This window comes from Rhinolophus sinicus, chromosome 8 (assembly GCF_057876585.1).
Source record: "Rhinolophus sinicus isolate RSI-liver-muscle chromosome 8, RSI-T2T, whole genome shotgun sequence".
NCBI lineage: Eukaryota > Metazoa > Chordata > Mammalia > Chiroptera > Rhinolophidae > Rhinolophus > Rhinolophus sinicus.
In genome coordinates, this window is record NC_142508.1 from 7,358,540 (window position 1) to 7,373,182 (window position 14,643).

Sequence of the window (14,643 nt, forward strand, 5' to 3'; positions counted from 1 at the left end):
GGTCAACAGGCTAAACACCCAGGAAGAGTTGATGTTCAGTTCAAGTTTGAAGGCAAGAAACAAAGTCAATGTCCCAGGTGGAGGCAGGAAGAATTCTCTCCTTCTAAGACGAGGATCGACCTTTTCGTTCACAGGTACAACCACTGCTCCTTCTGCCTTGCCTCCTTTACTCTCAAAATCTGCAAGCCTTTGTCCTCCCCTCACTTCTCTGCCAAAGTCTAATATCCCTCAGAACCATCTGCCAGGCGTGGCCTGAGATTGGAAGGCAGATCTGAGGGTTCACTTCTCAAAGGTCTCTAGAAATGAGCGACCTGGCTTCCCAGGCAGAGAGCCGTAGTTTCTGACTACAAAGTCCTTTGGGGGTGAAAGGCAAAGCCAGTGTCTGGGCATGTTTGCACAGCTGAGAGGGGTGTCTGGGGGACCTGTGGAGGCAGATGGAGCTTTGGATCGCACCCTCGTTCTCTCTGCCAAGACAGCTGCATTTCTCTCCTGCCATATCCCTCCTCTTCTCAGAAACTGACAGTGAATAGTGATACATGCCTACCCCCATCCTCTCCCCAGATACACCCCCAGAGCCCACCATTTTTAGTTGTTGGTCTTGCTGTGTATTTATTTGGTCACAGTTTCAGAGCTAAAACATCTCACCCAGTGTACTCCTTTATAAAAAAAAAAAAAAAGAATACTGAAATGCAGACAGCAGAAAGGGTCAGCACAGGCAGAAATGGAGCAGGATCTTGACATCGGATGCCCACTCAAGGCTCCCGTGCTTTCAGTACAAAATCCATGAGGCAAAGATCTGTGGTGCTGTCCTCTTGGCTTTGCTCCTCCGTGTGCCTGTGTGTGTGTGTGTGTGTGTGTGTGTGTGTGTGTGTGTGTGTGTGTGTGTGGCTGGGAGGAGACAGAGCCAGTGCACACTCCGTACCTCCTCCACCCTGCAAAGCACACGCAGACTGCAAGAACCTCTGCCAGCAAATTCCCTGCCTTTGGGGGCCAGGCTGTTCTGCTCAGCAACTCTCCTCCTCCTGCTGCCTCCTCTCACCCGAGGCCCCTCGCCCCTCCTCCTCTGACGTCATATACTTGCTCTTTGTGGACTGGCTCTGGAATTGCGGAGGAAGGTCTGGCCAGGGTGAGGGCCTGGAGAGGAAAGGAGGGAGGGGGGAGCCCATGCAGACTGGGAACTCAGCACTGACAGCCTCTGGAGGTTTAGAGCGTCCCTTCTCACACATTGTCACATGTATTTCAACAACTCTGAAAAGCACCTGACTTTTAAGTGGCCGTAAGAGGACTGTGCGAGTGTTCTGTTGATAAGGTGCTCTACCCACAACACTTCCTACCTGTAAAGAATTGCATTATCTGGGCGACAAAGACAGACAATGCAGAAGACAGAAGATGAACCAAAGGACCAAAGGGAAATCGGATAAAATGGGGAAGTGGGATTTAGAATTGAGGGAGGCCCATTGGATCTAGGACAGCAAGGGAACTAACAGGGTCAAATTTCCTCCGAAATAAGTCAAAGAGGAGAAGCAGACAATGAGATGTGACAAAAGAAGCAGAGGGCCAAGTGATGAGATTGCCGGCTTGGAGCAAGAGGCCTCAAGCCAAAGAAGTTGAGCAGCCTCTAGAAGCTAGAAAAGGCAAGGAGATGGGTTCTTCCCTAGAGCTTACAGAAGGAACACAGCCCTACCTACACCTTGATGCTAGCCAGGGAGAATTGTAGGATAATAAATGTGTTGTTTGAAGCCACTGAGTTTGTGGTCACATGTTACCCCCGCATTAGGAAACACATTCACTCCCCAGCTGGTAAGTAGAGAATGTCACAGTAGCTTCAAAGTCCATACTTTCAACAGCCAGGCCTTTTCTCTCCCTCGTGCTCAGTGTCTGCCACCTATTTATTGGTTAGTAAAAATTGTAACCCTTTCCTGTTTTATTTAATTCATAAAACAAGACATGTGATATTTTTAAAACAAATAAATGGTTATGAAGTATCAACAGGCAATTTCTTCACTCATAGCCCTGCCCTTATAAATATACGCAATGTAAGATTTTCTTCTTATAAGAATGTAATCCTACACTCCATTGTAATACAACTTGATTCTTTTAATTAAAAATATATCTAGGACCCATGGATTTTTAACTCACCTTTATAAATAATTGTGCATTATCTTACAGAAAAATATATTATTATTATTTGTCAGGCCCTCACTTGTTCATAAATAGTCTCAGGGATTATTTTTCAACAAATTATCCTGCCGCACTCCCGGGGCGGGCACCCGTGTCTCTCCATCCTGGATTTGGGGCCGCATCTTCGTGCAGAAATTGACACAAAGCCGGGCCTCTGCAGTCCAGAGGTGGCCAGCCAGGCTCCGCCCTCCACCGCCACAGCCACCAATCAGTTCCCGGGATGGCCCCTCCTCGCCCCTCTGCCTGCCTGTGACTTCTCACGTCCCAGGCCTTGTCCGCCGGCCAGTCCCTTCTCTCCTGAGAAGCTCCTTCCCCTTGGGAACAGCCGCTACCCACTCCTAGCCAGTGCATTCTGCCCCCGGTCTCGCGCTGCAGGGAACAGAGGGGCAAACGGTGAGTGGGGGTCAGCGATAGCTTCTGGACCAGGAGAGGCCGGGCGGTGACACTGGCCACAGCACGAAGCGCTGATGGCCCTGGAGGGGAGAGGGGGAGGGTGGTGAACGCCCGGGAGGCTGTCTGTGCATTTGTGTGGGGACAGCATGGGTGGGGGCTGGTGTGGGGCCTCTGCATGTCCCCGATGGGAGGGTGGATGGGAGGGTGGCAGACGTGTTCCACGCACAGTCCTTGCTCTACACCTCACGGATCTTTCTCTGCTGCCTCCCTGCAGCTGGCTCTCTATTTCCTTCTTGTCACATCGTTATTCACCCTTGCTTGTCTGGCGGCGATTACCCCCTATGTTCTTGTGCTCCACAGGAGCCATTGAGATTTAAGCTGCAGAGAACTGTGGAGGGATGGCATTTCACCTCCTGGGGCTCGCTCTTCAATTATTTCAGTGTAGCCTGCCTCTGCATAACCCTCCCCCCCCCAAGGTTAAAGTCCTCACCTACACAAGTGCTCCACAGGGGGCCCTGAGAGTGGCTGTGGTGGGGGAGGGAGGTGAGAGGTGCAGGGGGGGTGGTGGAGAGGGTGGGTGCAGGGAACTGGGTGGAATGTTCTGTCTGGAATGCTTCAGGCCTCCAGGTAAACGCTGGATTACACAGTTACCAGGTGAATAGCCCAGGAGGAGCTGGCCACTGAGTTGACTGAGGGGGGGATCAAGGGGGGGGGGGAGGAGGGAGAAGGCCTTAAGTAGGAGAAAAAGATTTAACAACGGGATTATCATAGACACTACTGGAAGAAGTGCAGATCTAACCAGACGTAAAGCACAGAATGTATCTGTCTAGCTGACCATCCATCCACCCAACCATCCTTTTATACTCCCAACTGTTGATTTGTCAATTGACTTCATTTCAATACAGTATTCCCCCTTATCCGCTGTTCCAAGGTTTCAGTCACCCGCAGTCCATCATGGTCTGAAAATATTACATAGAAAATTCCAGAAACAAGTACCTCTCAAGTTTTAAATTACACACTGTTCTGAGTAGTGTGATGAAATTTTGCGCAGTCCCTAGCGTCTCAACCGAGATGCTTCAACCAACAGACCCACTGTCGGAGTAGCACGGTGCTTGTGTTCAAGTGACCCTTCTTTTACACACAGTTCTTTGCTACATGGGCCTCTATAGAGAAGCTTGCTTCCCCTAGAATGAAGGCTCTCAGAGACAAAGAAAGAGAGAAGGCCAAAAGTCAGATTCTTCTTGTAACCTAATCTCAAAAGAGACAGCCCATCACTTTGCTGTATATTCATCAGAAGTGAATCACTTGTTCCAGGCCACACTCAAGGCGAGAGGGTGATACAAGAGCATGAATACCCAGAAGCAGGGATTATTAGGGGGCCACGTTAAAAACTGCGTACTACAGAGGATATGAACAAGCATGTCTTCTAACAGTCTTGTACATGGCTTCTGGTTCACGTGGACATGAGTTTCCCTGAAGTATAGACCTACATGCAGAATTACTGAGTTATACGATTTGTATATGTTCAACTTTATTAGGCTATTCCCAAGCTGTTTTCCAAAATGTTGAGCCAGTCTGCACTCTCTTCAGCAACAGACGAGAGTTCCTGTTGCTCTACATACTTGTCATAACTTGGTATTACGAAATTTCACTTTTAGCCAGTCGGGCAGGCATGGAATAGCATTCCCTTGTGATTTTGATGAGTATTTCTCTGATAAGTAATGAAGTTGACCATCTTTTCATATATTGATGAGCTATGGTCCTTTCTCTCTGTGATAATTCTTGTTTCTGCCTTTTATTCATTTTCATATTGGGTTGTTTGTCTTTTTCTTATTGACTCATTGGAAGGCTTTTTTTTATATAATCTGAAAGCTAATTAATCCTTTGTTATCTATATATGCTGCAAATACCTGCTTTCAATTCGGTACTTAGCTTTTCTTTCTCTGTATGTCTGTCTCAATGAACTACGTCTTGACTTTTCATTTCAAGTCAGCATTATTTTCTTTTATAATTTGCGTTGTTTGAGAAAATTGTTTTCTGGAAGTAATAAATTAATTTTACTATATTTTCCTCTAAAAGCTTTTATAGTTGTGCATTTGGCAATTAGTCTTAATTCACTTGGAAATTGATTATTATATTTTTATTCCATATTGGTAATAATTATCCCAGCCCTAGTGATCTACATGAATCAAGTTTTTCATATATGCATGAATTTGTTTAGGTTCTCTACTCTCTTTCATTATCTATTTGTCTAATTCTGCACCAATATGAAATAGTTTTGTAACAAGTCTTGAAACTTGGTAGGAAAGATCCTCCCACCTCTTTATTCTTCTTCTAGAGTGTTTTACCAATTCTTGGACCTTTCACCCTTGTTATTTAAATAAGAAAACAAGAAACAAACAAAGCAAACAAATAAACCTGCTAGAATTCTGATTGATGCTGAACTAGTTCTATATATCAATTTGGGGAGAAATGGCCGCTTTAAGATGTTGACTGTTTCCACCTATGAACTTACCATATAATGCTATTTATTTAGCTCACTTTAATGTTTTCTTAAGGTTTTGTAGTATTTTTCATTGTTTTCCTTTTGCTCATTTTTGTTAAACTTATTTATAAGTACATTGTATCTTTATTGCTATTATAAAAGTTTTATTTTATAAAAACTATATTTTGTAGCTGGTGTGTAGAAATCCAATTGCCTTTTACACATTGATTACATGTCAATCTTGATAAACTCAATAATTCTAAATTTACCTATGGAGTCTTTCAGATTTGCTAAACAAGTAGTTACAGCACCTGAAAATGAAGACAATTTTGTTTCTTCCTTTCCAATCCTTATAACTTTTTTTTTTTTTTTTTTTTTGTCTTTAGTGCATTGGCTAGTACCTCCACTATAAAGTTGAATAAAAGTAGGGAAGGTCATCTTGTTTTATCCTTAATAAAGAGGAAGATTTCACTATATCATCTTTAAATATTGCATTCATTATTGTTATTTTGTATATGCTTTGTCCCATGATAAGAAAGTTCAATTCTTCCTTGGGTAAGCACTTTTATTATTAGCAGATGTTGTATTGAATGCTTCTTCTATAGCTGATTTTTACATGTAATTTTTTCTTTTAAATATGTTAATATGGTATAGTATTCAATTTTTAATATTAAATCAACTTTTTACATCCCTGGAATAAACCCTCTATGACAAATATGCAATAAATTTTATGTATAGATATTGATATAATGATAAGCATTAGATATTTGCATCTATATACATGAATTGAGATTGGCCTGTAATTATCCCTTTTGGTATTAACCTTATGTGCTGCTGATATTATCACATAAAATAAGATAGGTAGAATTCTCACAATGACTATTCTCTGGAAGAATTTGTGCGAGTTTGGAATTATCTGGTCCTTGAATATTTCCTCAAATCACCAGAAAACCCTTGGGGTTTGGAATTTACTTTGTCAGAAGATATTAAACTAACTGGTTCAATAACTTTAAGGATTATAGGACTATTGGACTCTGTTTTCATAAATTTTATTTTCCAGTATATTTAACCATTGCATACACACACACACACACACACACACTCAAAATTAATAGAATAAAATTGTTCATAATATCCTCTTGCTATCTGTTTAAATATTTCCATCATTATGATCTTCTCATTATTAATATGGGTATATATTCTTTCTCTTTTTGTTTTAATTAATTTTGTCAGAACTTGGACTACTTTATTAGCTCTTTCACATACTCACACACACAAAAACTGTCTTTTTTCATTAATTGGTATTTAGTTTATTACTTCTTCCTGGTATCTTTGAATTTTTCTGTTATTTATTTTCCAATTTCTTAATATGCTTAGCTTATTAAATTTGGGCTTTCCTTCTTACATCAGCTCTTAAGGCTATAAATGTGTGTCACTTCTTTTTAGCTGTGTCACTTCATGAGTTTTGATATGAATATTTTGCTATTATGTACCTTTAAGTATTTATAATTTCCATTATGGTTTCTTATTTGAGCCATGATTTTTCAGAAGTGTATATTTTAATTTCCAGTCACTCACATGAAGACTCCTTTATTATCTTGTAGTAAACGTTGCCTAACTAATTTATAATATAGTCAGAGAATATATGATACCAGTTTCTTTGGATTTATTGAAATTAGTGTTATAACCTAGCATGTGGTCAGTTTTATTTGTATACTTGAAAATAATGTATAGTCTCTAATTATATAATGTCCTATACATACCTTTAAAACAAGTGTTTTAATTACACATCCAGATCTGCCATATTTTCACCGATTTTTTATCTGCTTGTATTATCAATTACAAAAATAGGTATATTAAAGTCTCTCATGAAAACGGTAAATTTTGAAATTTCTCATTGTAGAGCTGTATATTTTTACTTTATATATTTTGAGGTTATATTATTAGTGAATTACAGGAAATTAAAATTTTATCATAATGTAGGGATACAATATTATAGCTACCTATTAAAGCCTTTTGTTTTAAATTCTTAATTTGTTCAGATATCAAATTAGGTTTCCTTGGTTGGTGTTTATTTACCTATCTTTCATCTTTTGACTATAAATCTCTCTAAATTTATGTTTTAAGTAAATATGTTAAAAATGTATCTGTATTTTCTTAAGTCCTGTGATTTTAAAATTATTGTATAATTTATAACTTGTCATTGAATAATTTAGTCATTATATTTATTGCAATTAGTAGTACAATTAGATTTTTTTCTACCATCTTATTATTCGCTTTTTATTTTTCTGCTTTTTCTGTCTGATTCCTCTCCCCTCATTCTTACTCCTTATTTGTTTCCCTATTTTACTCCTAGTCTTATTTGGAAGTTACATTTTCTAGTGTATTAACGTAAATGTTTTAGGAATACTTTAATTGCATAACACATTTAACTTATAACATTTATTGAGGCATAATTGACAACGATATATATATATATATATATATATATATATATATATATATACACACACACACACACACACACACACACACACATATATAGTACAATGTGATCTTTAGGTATATGCATACATTGTGAAATGATTATCACAGTCAAATCAAACTAATTAACATATTAATCACCTCACTTAATTTACCCTTTTTTGTGTGTGAGAACAATTGAAATCTACTGTTAGCAAATTTCAAGTACATAATAATACAGTATTATTAACTGTAGTCACTGTGTCATATATTAGCTCTTCAGAACTTATTCACCTTACATATCTGAAATTTTGCTACCTTTGACCAATATTTCCCCCATTTTCTTCACTCCAGCTCCTAGTAACCACCATGCTATTCTCATAAACCATCATGAATGCTATGCTTTTATGAGTTTGACTTTTACATTCTATATAAAGAGAGGTCATACAAGTATAGTAGTATTTGTCTTTCTCTGTCTGAATTACTTCGAAACTTAGCATAATGCCCTCAAGCTCACCCATGTTGTTGCAAATGGCAGGGTTTCCTTCCTGTTTTTATGACCAAAAATATTCCATTGTATATATAGTACCACAATTTCTTTATCGATTTGACAGACACTTGGGCTGTATCCATATTTTGGCTACAGTGAAACATGATGCAAAGAGCATGGGAGTGCAAATATCACTCACTTCTAGATGCCAATTTTATGTCCTTTGAACATATATGTACCCAGAAGTACCTGGATAATATGGTAGTTCTGTTTTTAATTTTTTGAGAAACCTCTATATGTACTGTTTTCTATAATGACTGTACCAAGTTACATTCATACCAACAATGCACAGGGTTCCCTTTTCTCTCATCATCTCCAACACTTGTGATCTTTTCCCTTTTTTGATCATAGCTCTTCTAAAAGGTGTGAGGTGATATTTCGTGGTTTAGATTTGCATTTCCCTGATGACTAGTAGATTTAAGTACCTTTTCATATACCTATCAGCCCTTTGTATGTTTTCTTTTGGGAAATGTCTATGCTGGTCCTTTGCTCATCTTTTATTTAGATTATTCGTTTTCTTGTTATTGAGTTGTTTAAGTCCCTTATGTATTTTGAATATTAACCCCTTATTGGATATATTGTTTGCAAATATTTTCTCCCATTCTGTAGGTTGTTTCTTCACTCTGTTTTCCCATTGCTCTTTAGTTTGATACAGTCCCAATTGTTTATTTTTGCTTTTGTTGCCTGTGTTTTAGGGGTCATATCCAAAAATTTTATTGCTCAGACCAATGTGAAGAAACTTTTTCCCCATGTTTTCATCCAGTAACTTTATGGTTTCAGATCTTACATTTAAGTCTTTAATATGTTTTCAGTTGATTTTGTATATGGTGTGAGATGCAAGAGTCCAGTTTCATTTTTCTGCATGTGGATATCCAGTTATTCCAGCACCATTTATTGAAGAGACTATCCTTTCCCCCATTGCGTGCTCTTTGCACCTTTGTTGAAGATCAGCTGAATGTAAATGCATTGGTTCAGCTGTGGGTTCGCTATTCTGTTCCGTTGGTCTATATATCTGTATCTATGCAAGTACCATACTATTTTGATTACTATCGCTTTGTAGTGATGCCTCAAATTTTATTCTTACTGAAGTTTTTCTTGTCTATTTGAGTTCTTTTGTGGTTCCATGTGAATTTTAGGATTGTTTTTTTCTGTTTCTGTGGGAAATGCCATTGGAGTTTTGATAGGGATTGCACTGAATCTGCAGATAGCTTTGGGTAGTATAGACATTTTAACTTTATAACTTCATCTAATCCGTAAACACAGACTAGTTTTTTCATTTATTTGTGTCTTCAGTTTCTTTCATCAACGTTTTATAGTTTTCAGTGTACAGCTCTTTTACCTCCTTAGATAAATTGGTTCCTAAGTATTTTTTTTGTTTTCGATTCTGTTATAAACAGGATTGTTTTTTTAATTTCCTTTTCAGATACTTTGTTGTTAGTGTATGGAAACACAACTGATTTTTTATGTTGATTTTATGTTCTTCAATCATCCTGAATTTGTTTATTAATTCTTATAGTTTTTTGGTGGAGTCTTTAGGGTTTTCTATATCTAAGACCATCTCATCTGCAAACAGAAACAATTTTAAGTTCTTCTTTTCTATTTTGGATGTCTTTTATTTCTTTTTCTTGCCTAATTGCTCTGGGTAGTACTTCCAGTACAATGTTGAAAAGAAGTGGTGAGAGTGGGACTTCTTGTCTTGTCCCTGATCTTTGAGGAAAAGCTTTCAGGTTCTCAGCTTTAAGTATGATGTTAATTGTTGCCTGTAATATAGGCCTTTATTACACTGAGGTACATTTCTTTCATATCCAATTTGTTGAGATTTTTTTGTGTGTTTAAAGGATGTATTTTGCCAAATGCTTTTTCTGCAGCTACAGAGATGATCACATGATTTTATCCTTCATTTTTCAAATGCGGTGTAGCACATTTATTGATTTGCACATGTTGAACCATCCTTGCATCTCTGGAATAAATCCCACTTGATCATGGTGCAGTATCCTTTTAATGTATTGTTGAATTCAGTTTAGTAATATTTATTGAGGATTTTTGCATCTATGTTCATCAGTGATATATGCCTGTAATTTCTCTTTTTTTTGTAGTGTCCTTGTCTGGCTTTGGTATCAAGGTAAGGGTAAGACTCAAACAATACAAGAACTTTAAAACAGTTTATCTTCATTAACTTCTATCTCACAGCTGTGCTATTATTGTATATTTTATTTTTTGTATACCCTTATATCCCATGAGACATTGTATTTGTTTATTTAAACAGTCAATATTAACTTATATTTGCCCATATATTTACTCTTTTCAGTATTCTCTATTCTTTCAGATAGTTATGGGCTCTTATCTGGGATCATCTTCCTTAATCCCAAAAAACTCCTTTTCAGAGTTCTTATACTGTATAGCCAACAAATTTTCCCAGCTTCAGTTTATCTAAAATTGTCTTTATTTTGCCCTCCATTTTGTGGTGCATAGAGTTTTAAGTTGAAAGATTTTATCTTCTTCTTCTTCTTTTTTTTTAAAGCAATTCCATTGTGTTCTGGTTTCCATCATTTCTTTTGAAAAGCCAGCTGTATTATTATTTCTCTGAGTGGAAAATATCCTTTAGGTCTGGCTGATGTTCAGATTTCCTCTCTGAATTTGGTTTTTAGCACTTTGACTATAATGTGCCTAGGTGTAGTTTTCTTTGTGTTTATTCTGCGTAGGGAACATAGAGGGTTTTTTTCAATTTGAGTTTTTATGTTTTTCATCTATTTCAGGGAATTTTCAGTCATGAATTATTAACATATTGCTTCTGTTTCATTCTCCCTCTCTCTTCTTCTGGGGCTCTAATTACACATATGTCACAACTTTTTTTACCATGTCTCATAATATTATTATACTCTTTCTATATCTTTCATCTCTTTGTGCACCATCCTTTCTTTCCTCTGTGTTATTTTTGAATACTTTCTGTTAAACTTTGTTATACTTTACCAATTCTCTGGTCATTTGTGTCTAACATGCTAGTAAAGCCAACTGTTGAATTTCTGATTTCAATGACTTTATTTTTAAAGTTTCCATTTTACTCTTTTATGAGTTTTCATTCTATACAGAAATTCTCCAGCCTTGTTTCTGTTATTTTTGAACATATTGATCACAGTTATTTTAAAGTCAATCCCTAAGAACTCAAATGTCTGAACTACCTGTAAGTCTGTTTCTATTACCTGTTGTTTTCCTGAGTTCTTGGCAATTTATCCTGGTTTTCAGCCTTCCTCTAAATTTTTTATTGGATGCAGGACACCAGGAATGAAAAATTATAGAGCTCTGCTTGATGCTATTATTTTTCAAAGAGGATTTTTTTCAGGGGTGGGAGACAGCTAAAGTACCAGCAGATTAATTTCATATTATTAAAGGTTAGTTTTAAGCGTTATTAAAACTGGTCCATTTCAGGTTTTTCCTTTATCCAAGAGCATAGTCCTTAGATGTCATTCTCGTTCATATGCTATGGATTTTCTCATATCTCAACTGAAAGCAGTATGTTGATAAGAATCATTTACTTTGGTGGGACCTGACCTCCACTGCTTTATTTATTCCCAGAACAGTACAGCTACTGAAATGACTGCTCAGTTGTTTAGCATTTAACCACTATTTTCTGCAACTCTTTTTGGGGGTCTCTCCCTGTGCATGCATAGCTTAGGAGTCAGCCAGTGACTTAAGGGGAATTTGTACATAGATTTTTAGATTCACTTCTCTGAGCTTTCTTAATTTTGCCCTTTGAGCTCCAGTTAGTTTGGTCATCTTGAGCCAGTTCACATTTTCCTTTACTTTATTTACTTTAGGGCATTTTCCAGTTCACAATGCAGGGTAACTGAGGCCGAGCATCTTAGACTGCTTAGCCTCAGTTACCCTGCACTGTGAACTGGAAAATGCCCTAAAGTAAAAAGCCATAGTGAATGTGGAGCTCAGGTCATGTTTTCCTTCTGTCAGGATCATAGCATCCCAAGTGCTGCTTATGTTGTTACTCTTCAGAATCTTCCATTGATATCTTGTCCAACTTTCATTGCTGTTTTCAGTGGGAGGGTTGTTCCAAACAAGGCATTCTGTCAATGCCAGAATTGGAAAACTCGCACTGTTTTGTCTTACATCTTGGATTATTTATCTAAGATGATTTAATTTATTCTTGAGATACAATTTTTAGAATTTCCTTTAAAGCAGATCTTTTGATGACAAATTCTCAATATTTGTTGGTCTGAAGTAACATTTTTAAGACTCTTGTAATGGAAGGTAGTGCCAGGGCAGTGCATTATGGGTAAGAAAGCAGGGAAGGTAGCACTTGGGTAATTTCCAGTTTTAGGCTATAATGGATGCTGCTGCTGCTTCGGACATTCTAGTACAAGTCTTTTGATGACATCCGTATGCATTTCTATTGGGTATGTACCTAAGAGTGGTATTACTGAACAGTCGTATTTTTTATTTCAAAATTATTTTCATAACATTTTTTAAATACGAAATTTCTAAAGAAAAAAATTACTGGTCAACCATCCGCATTTCCTGAGTTCACCAAATATGTCCCTATTTTTCCTGTTAGATAAACATAAAAAAAGTAGGATCATAAGTTTTTCACTGAAAATATATATTGAAAGCATTCCTCAAGTTCTGACTTGAGCTCACCCTTACGAAGGATTGCATATATTCTGTAGTATGGATTTTTAATAAATTGTGCATTCACTCCTATGTTGCTGAATATTTATAGAACTTAACATCTCAAAAGTGATTTCAGTGCTTTAAAGGTTTCATGGCAGTCTCTATAACTCAAGGCAAAAAATTGGAAAGAAAAACAGAAACTCTAGGGGAATTAAAAAAAGGGAAGGATAAAGGATTTAAAATTGAACTAGTAACGTGGAGTCTGAAAGAGAGAAAGAAAGGATAGAACCAGCTGAAATTTGGGGAGGTATAGAAAGAAAACAAAAGGCTTAAGGGGAAACAAAGAACACGAAGAAGAGGAGAAAACTTACAATACAGGAAATTTGCAATTTGAGCAGTTTTCTACATCAAGCTGCTGTTTTGTTGAGGAACGATTCTAGGATTGCCTTCCTCAGTCCATATTCATCTATTTTGTTCATTCATCCATCAAGTGGACATTACGGAGCAACTGCTTATGGCCACATGAAGTGGAGAATCTAAAGAAGAATAAAACACAGTACTTGACTTATGCTTGGGGAGTTGTAATGAAACCCTGAAGTAATCCGGATATGGCACTCTATCCCCTTTATCACGGAATCCACATTCCTGTGGGAGGTCCAGCCTGGACACTGTTTTGTGGTCCAGGAGGAAGCTTTTTTAATGGTCTCTTCCCAGGGACAGTTTGGTCTGGGGACACCTTCTCCTTATAGGATCCCAGAGAACAGGGGCCAGAGTGGTGATGGGCCGGGATACAGGAGAATGTACAGAGGCCGCACAAACCTTTGGGGGCTTTGGGTACAACCATAAAAAGGAACCAGAGGTTTCCCCCCAGGCTCTAAAGTTGACTCACAAAGCTAGATGAGCAGATACCCATTCAAGGCAGGACCTCATCAGGCATAAAGCCAGGGCCTGGCTCAAAGTCAAGCGCTGGATCCCACTCTTACTTGATTAAAATGAGTTATGACTAGGAACAAAGTTTATGAATCCACACACAGGGAGAATTCATATTTATAGAGTGGTGGTCACTACCAGCTGTATGAACAAGGATATTTTATCTCTTTTTAGTTGATTAAATGTATCTATGTTACCACAAAATAATACATATTACATATTAAACTTAATACATATTATTAAACTGATTACATAATACATATTAAACTTCAATGAGGTGTATGAAGAAAAAAATACTTTCCTGTCTGACGTAACTGATTCGAATAGCTTGATGTATGTTTTTCACACAATTTTTGAGTTTATATAAGTATATAAAATATTTTCAAGTTTTTCATACAAAAATGCAAACTCTCCATTTGACCACCATGTTAAATGTTTATTAAAAATATGAATATCAATATAACCTAACTAATGGCAAATATGTAGCGATTTTACTCATTCTGATTAGTATTTGTATTATATATTATTTTATACAAAGACCTGTCATAATTTATCAACCACTCCCTTGTTGGTAAATAGTCTCAGGGACTTATTTTTCAACAAATTGGCCCACTGCACACCCCCGGCGGGCCCCAGTGTCACCATTGTAGATTTGGGGCCGCATCTTCCACAGAAACTGACACAAAGCAGGGTCTGACGTGGGAGGGGTGAGGGGAGGCGGCTCCACCCTCCCCGCCGTGACCGCCAATCAGCTCCCGGGACGGCCCCCTCGCCCCTCCTCTGCACCACAGCTCACCTACCCCCACACATCTCCCACCACCGTCGTCACCAATTTTCAAATCCCCAGGCTGTCTGTCCCTTCTAGTCACATCTCTGCAGAGGAGTCCTTACCCTTCCGAATTAGCCGGGTGTGGACCTTGCTGGACAACCGGTGAGTCTTATCTAATGATGGTCTCTGAAACCGGACCAGGCCCGGGTGCACCAATCAAGTCCACAGTCCCTGATGGGAGAGGGAGGGACC

The 14,643-nt window shown here is 38.0% G+C and overlaps 2 protein-coding genes across 4 annotated transcripts in view; one reads left to right on the forward strand and one right to left on the reverse strand.

Moving 5' to 3' along the window:
* Positions 1 to 14,643, reverse strand: part of LOC141567564 (olfactory receptor 2A5-like) — a 129,219-nt gene that overhangs the window by 97,240 nt on the left and 17,336 nt on the right. The gene's annotated exons all lie outside the window — the stretch shown is intronic.
* Positions 2,414 to 14,643, forward strand: part of TCAF1 (TRPM8 channel associated factor 1) — a 47,025-nt gene continuing 34,795 nt past the window's right edge. Inside the window, exon 1 of one of the 3 annotated variants that reach the window (XM_019715363.3) lies at positions 2,414 to 2,574. The gene's annotated coding sequence lies outside the window, so the exon portion shown is untranslated. Of the gene's footprint in view, positions 2,575 to 14,399; positions 14,554 to 14,643 lie in introns of those variants that run through there. The other 2 variants (XM_019715361.3, XM_019715362.3) reach the window with 2 other exon arrangements.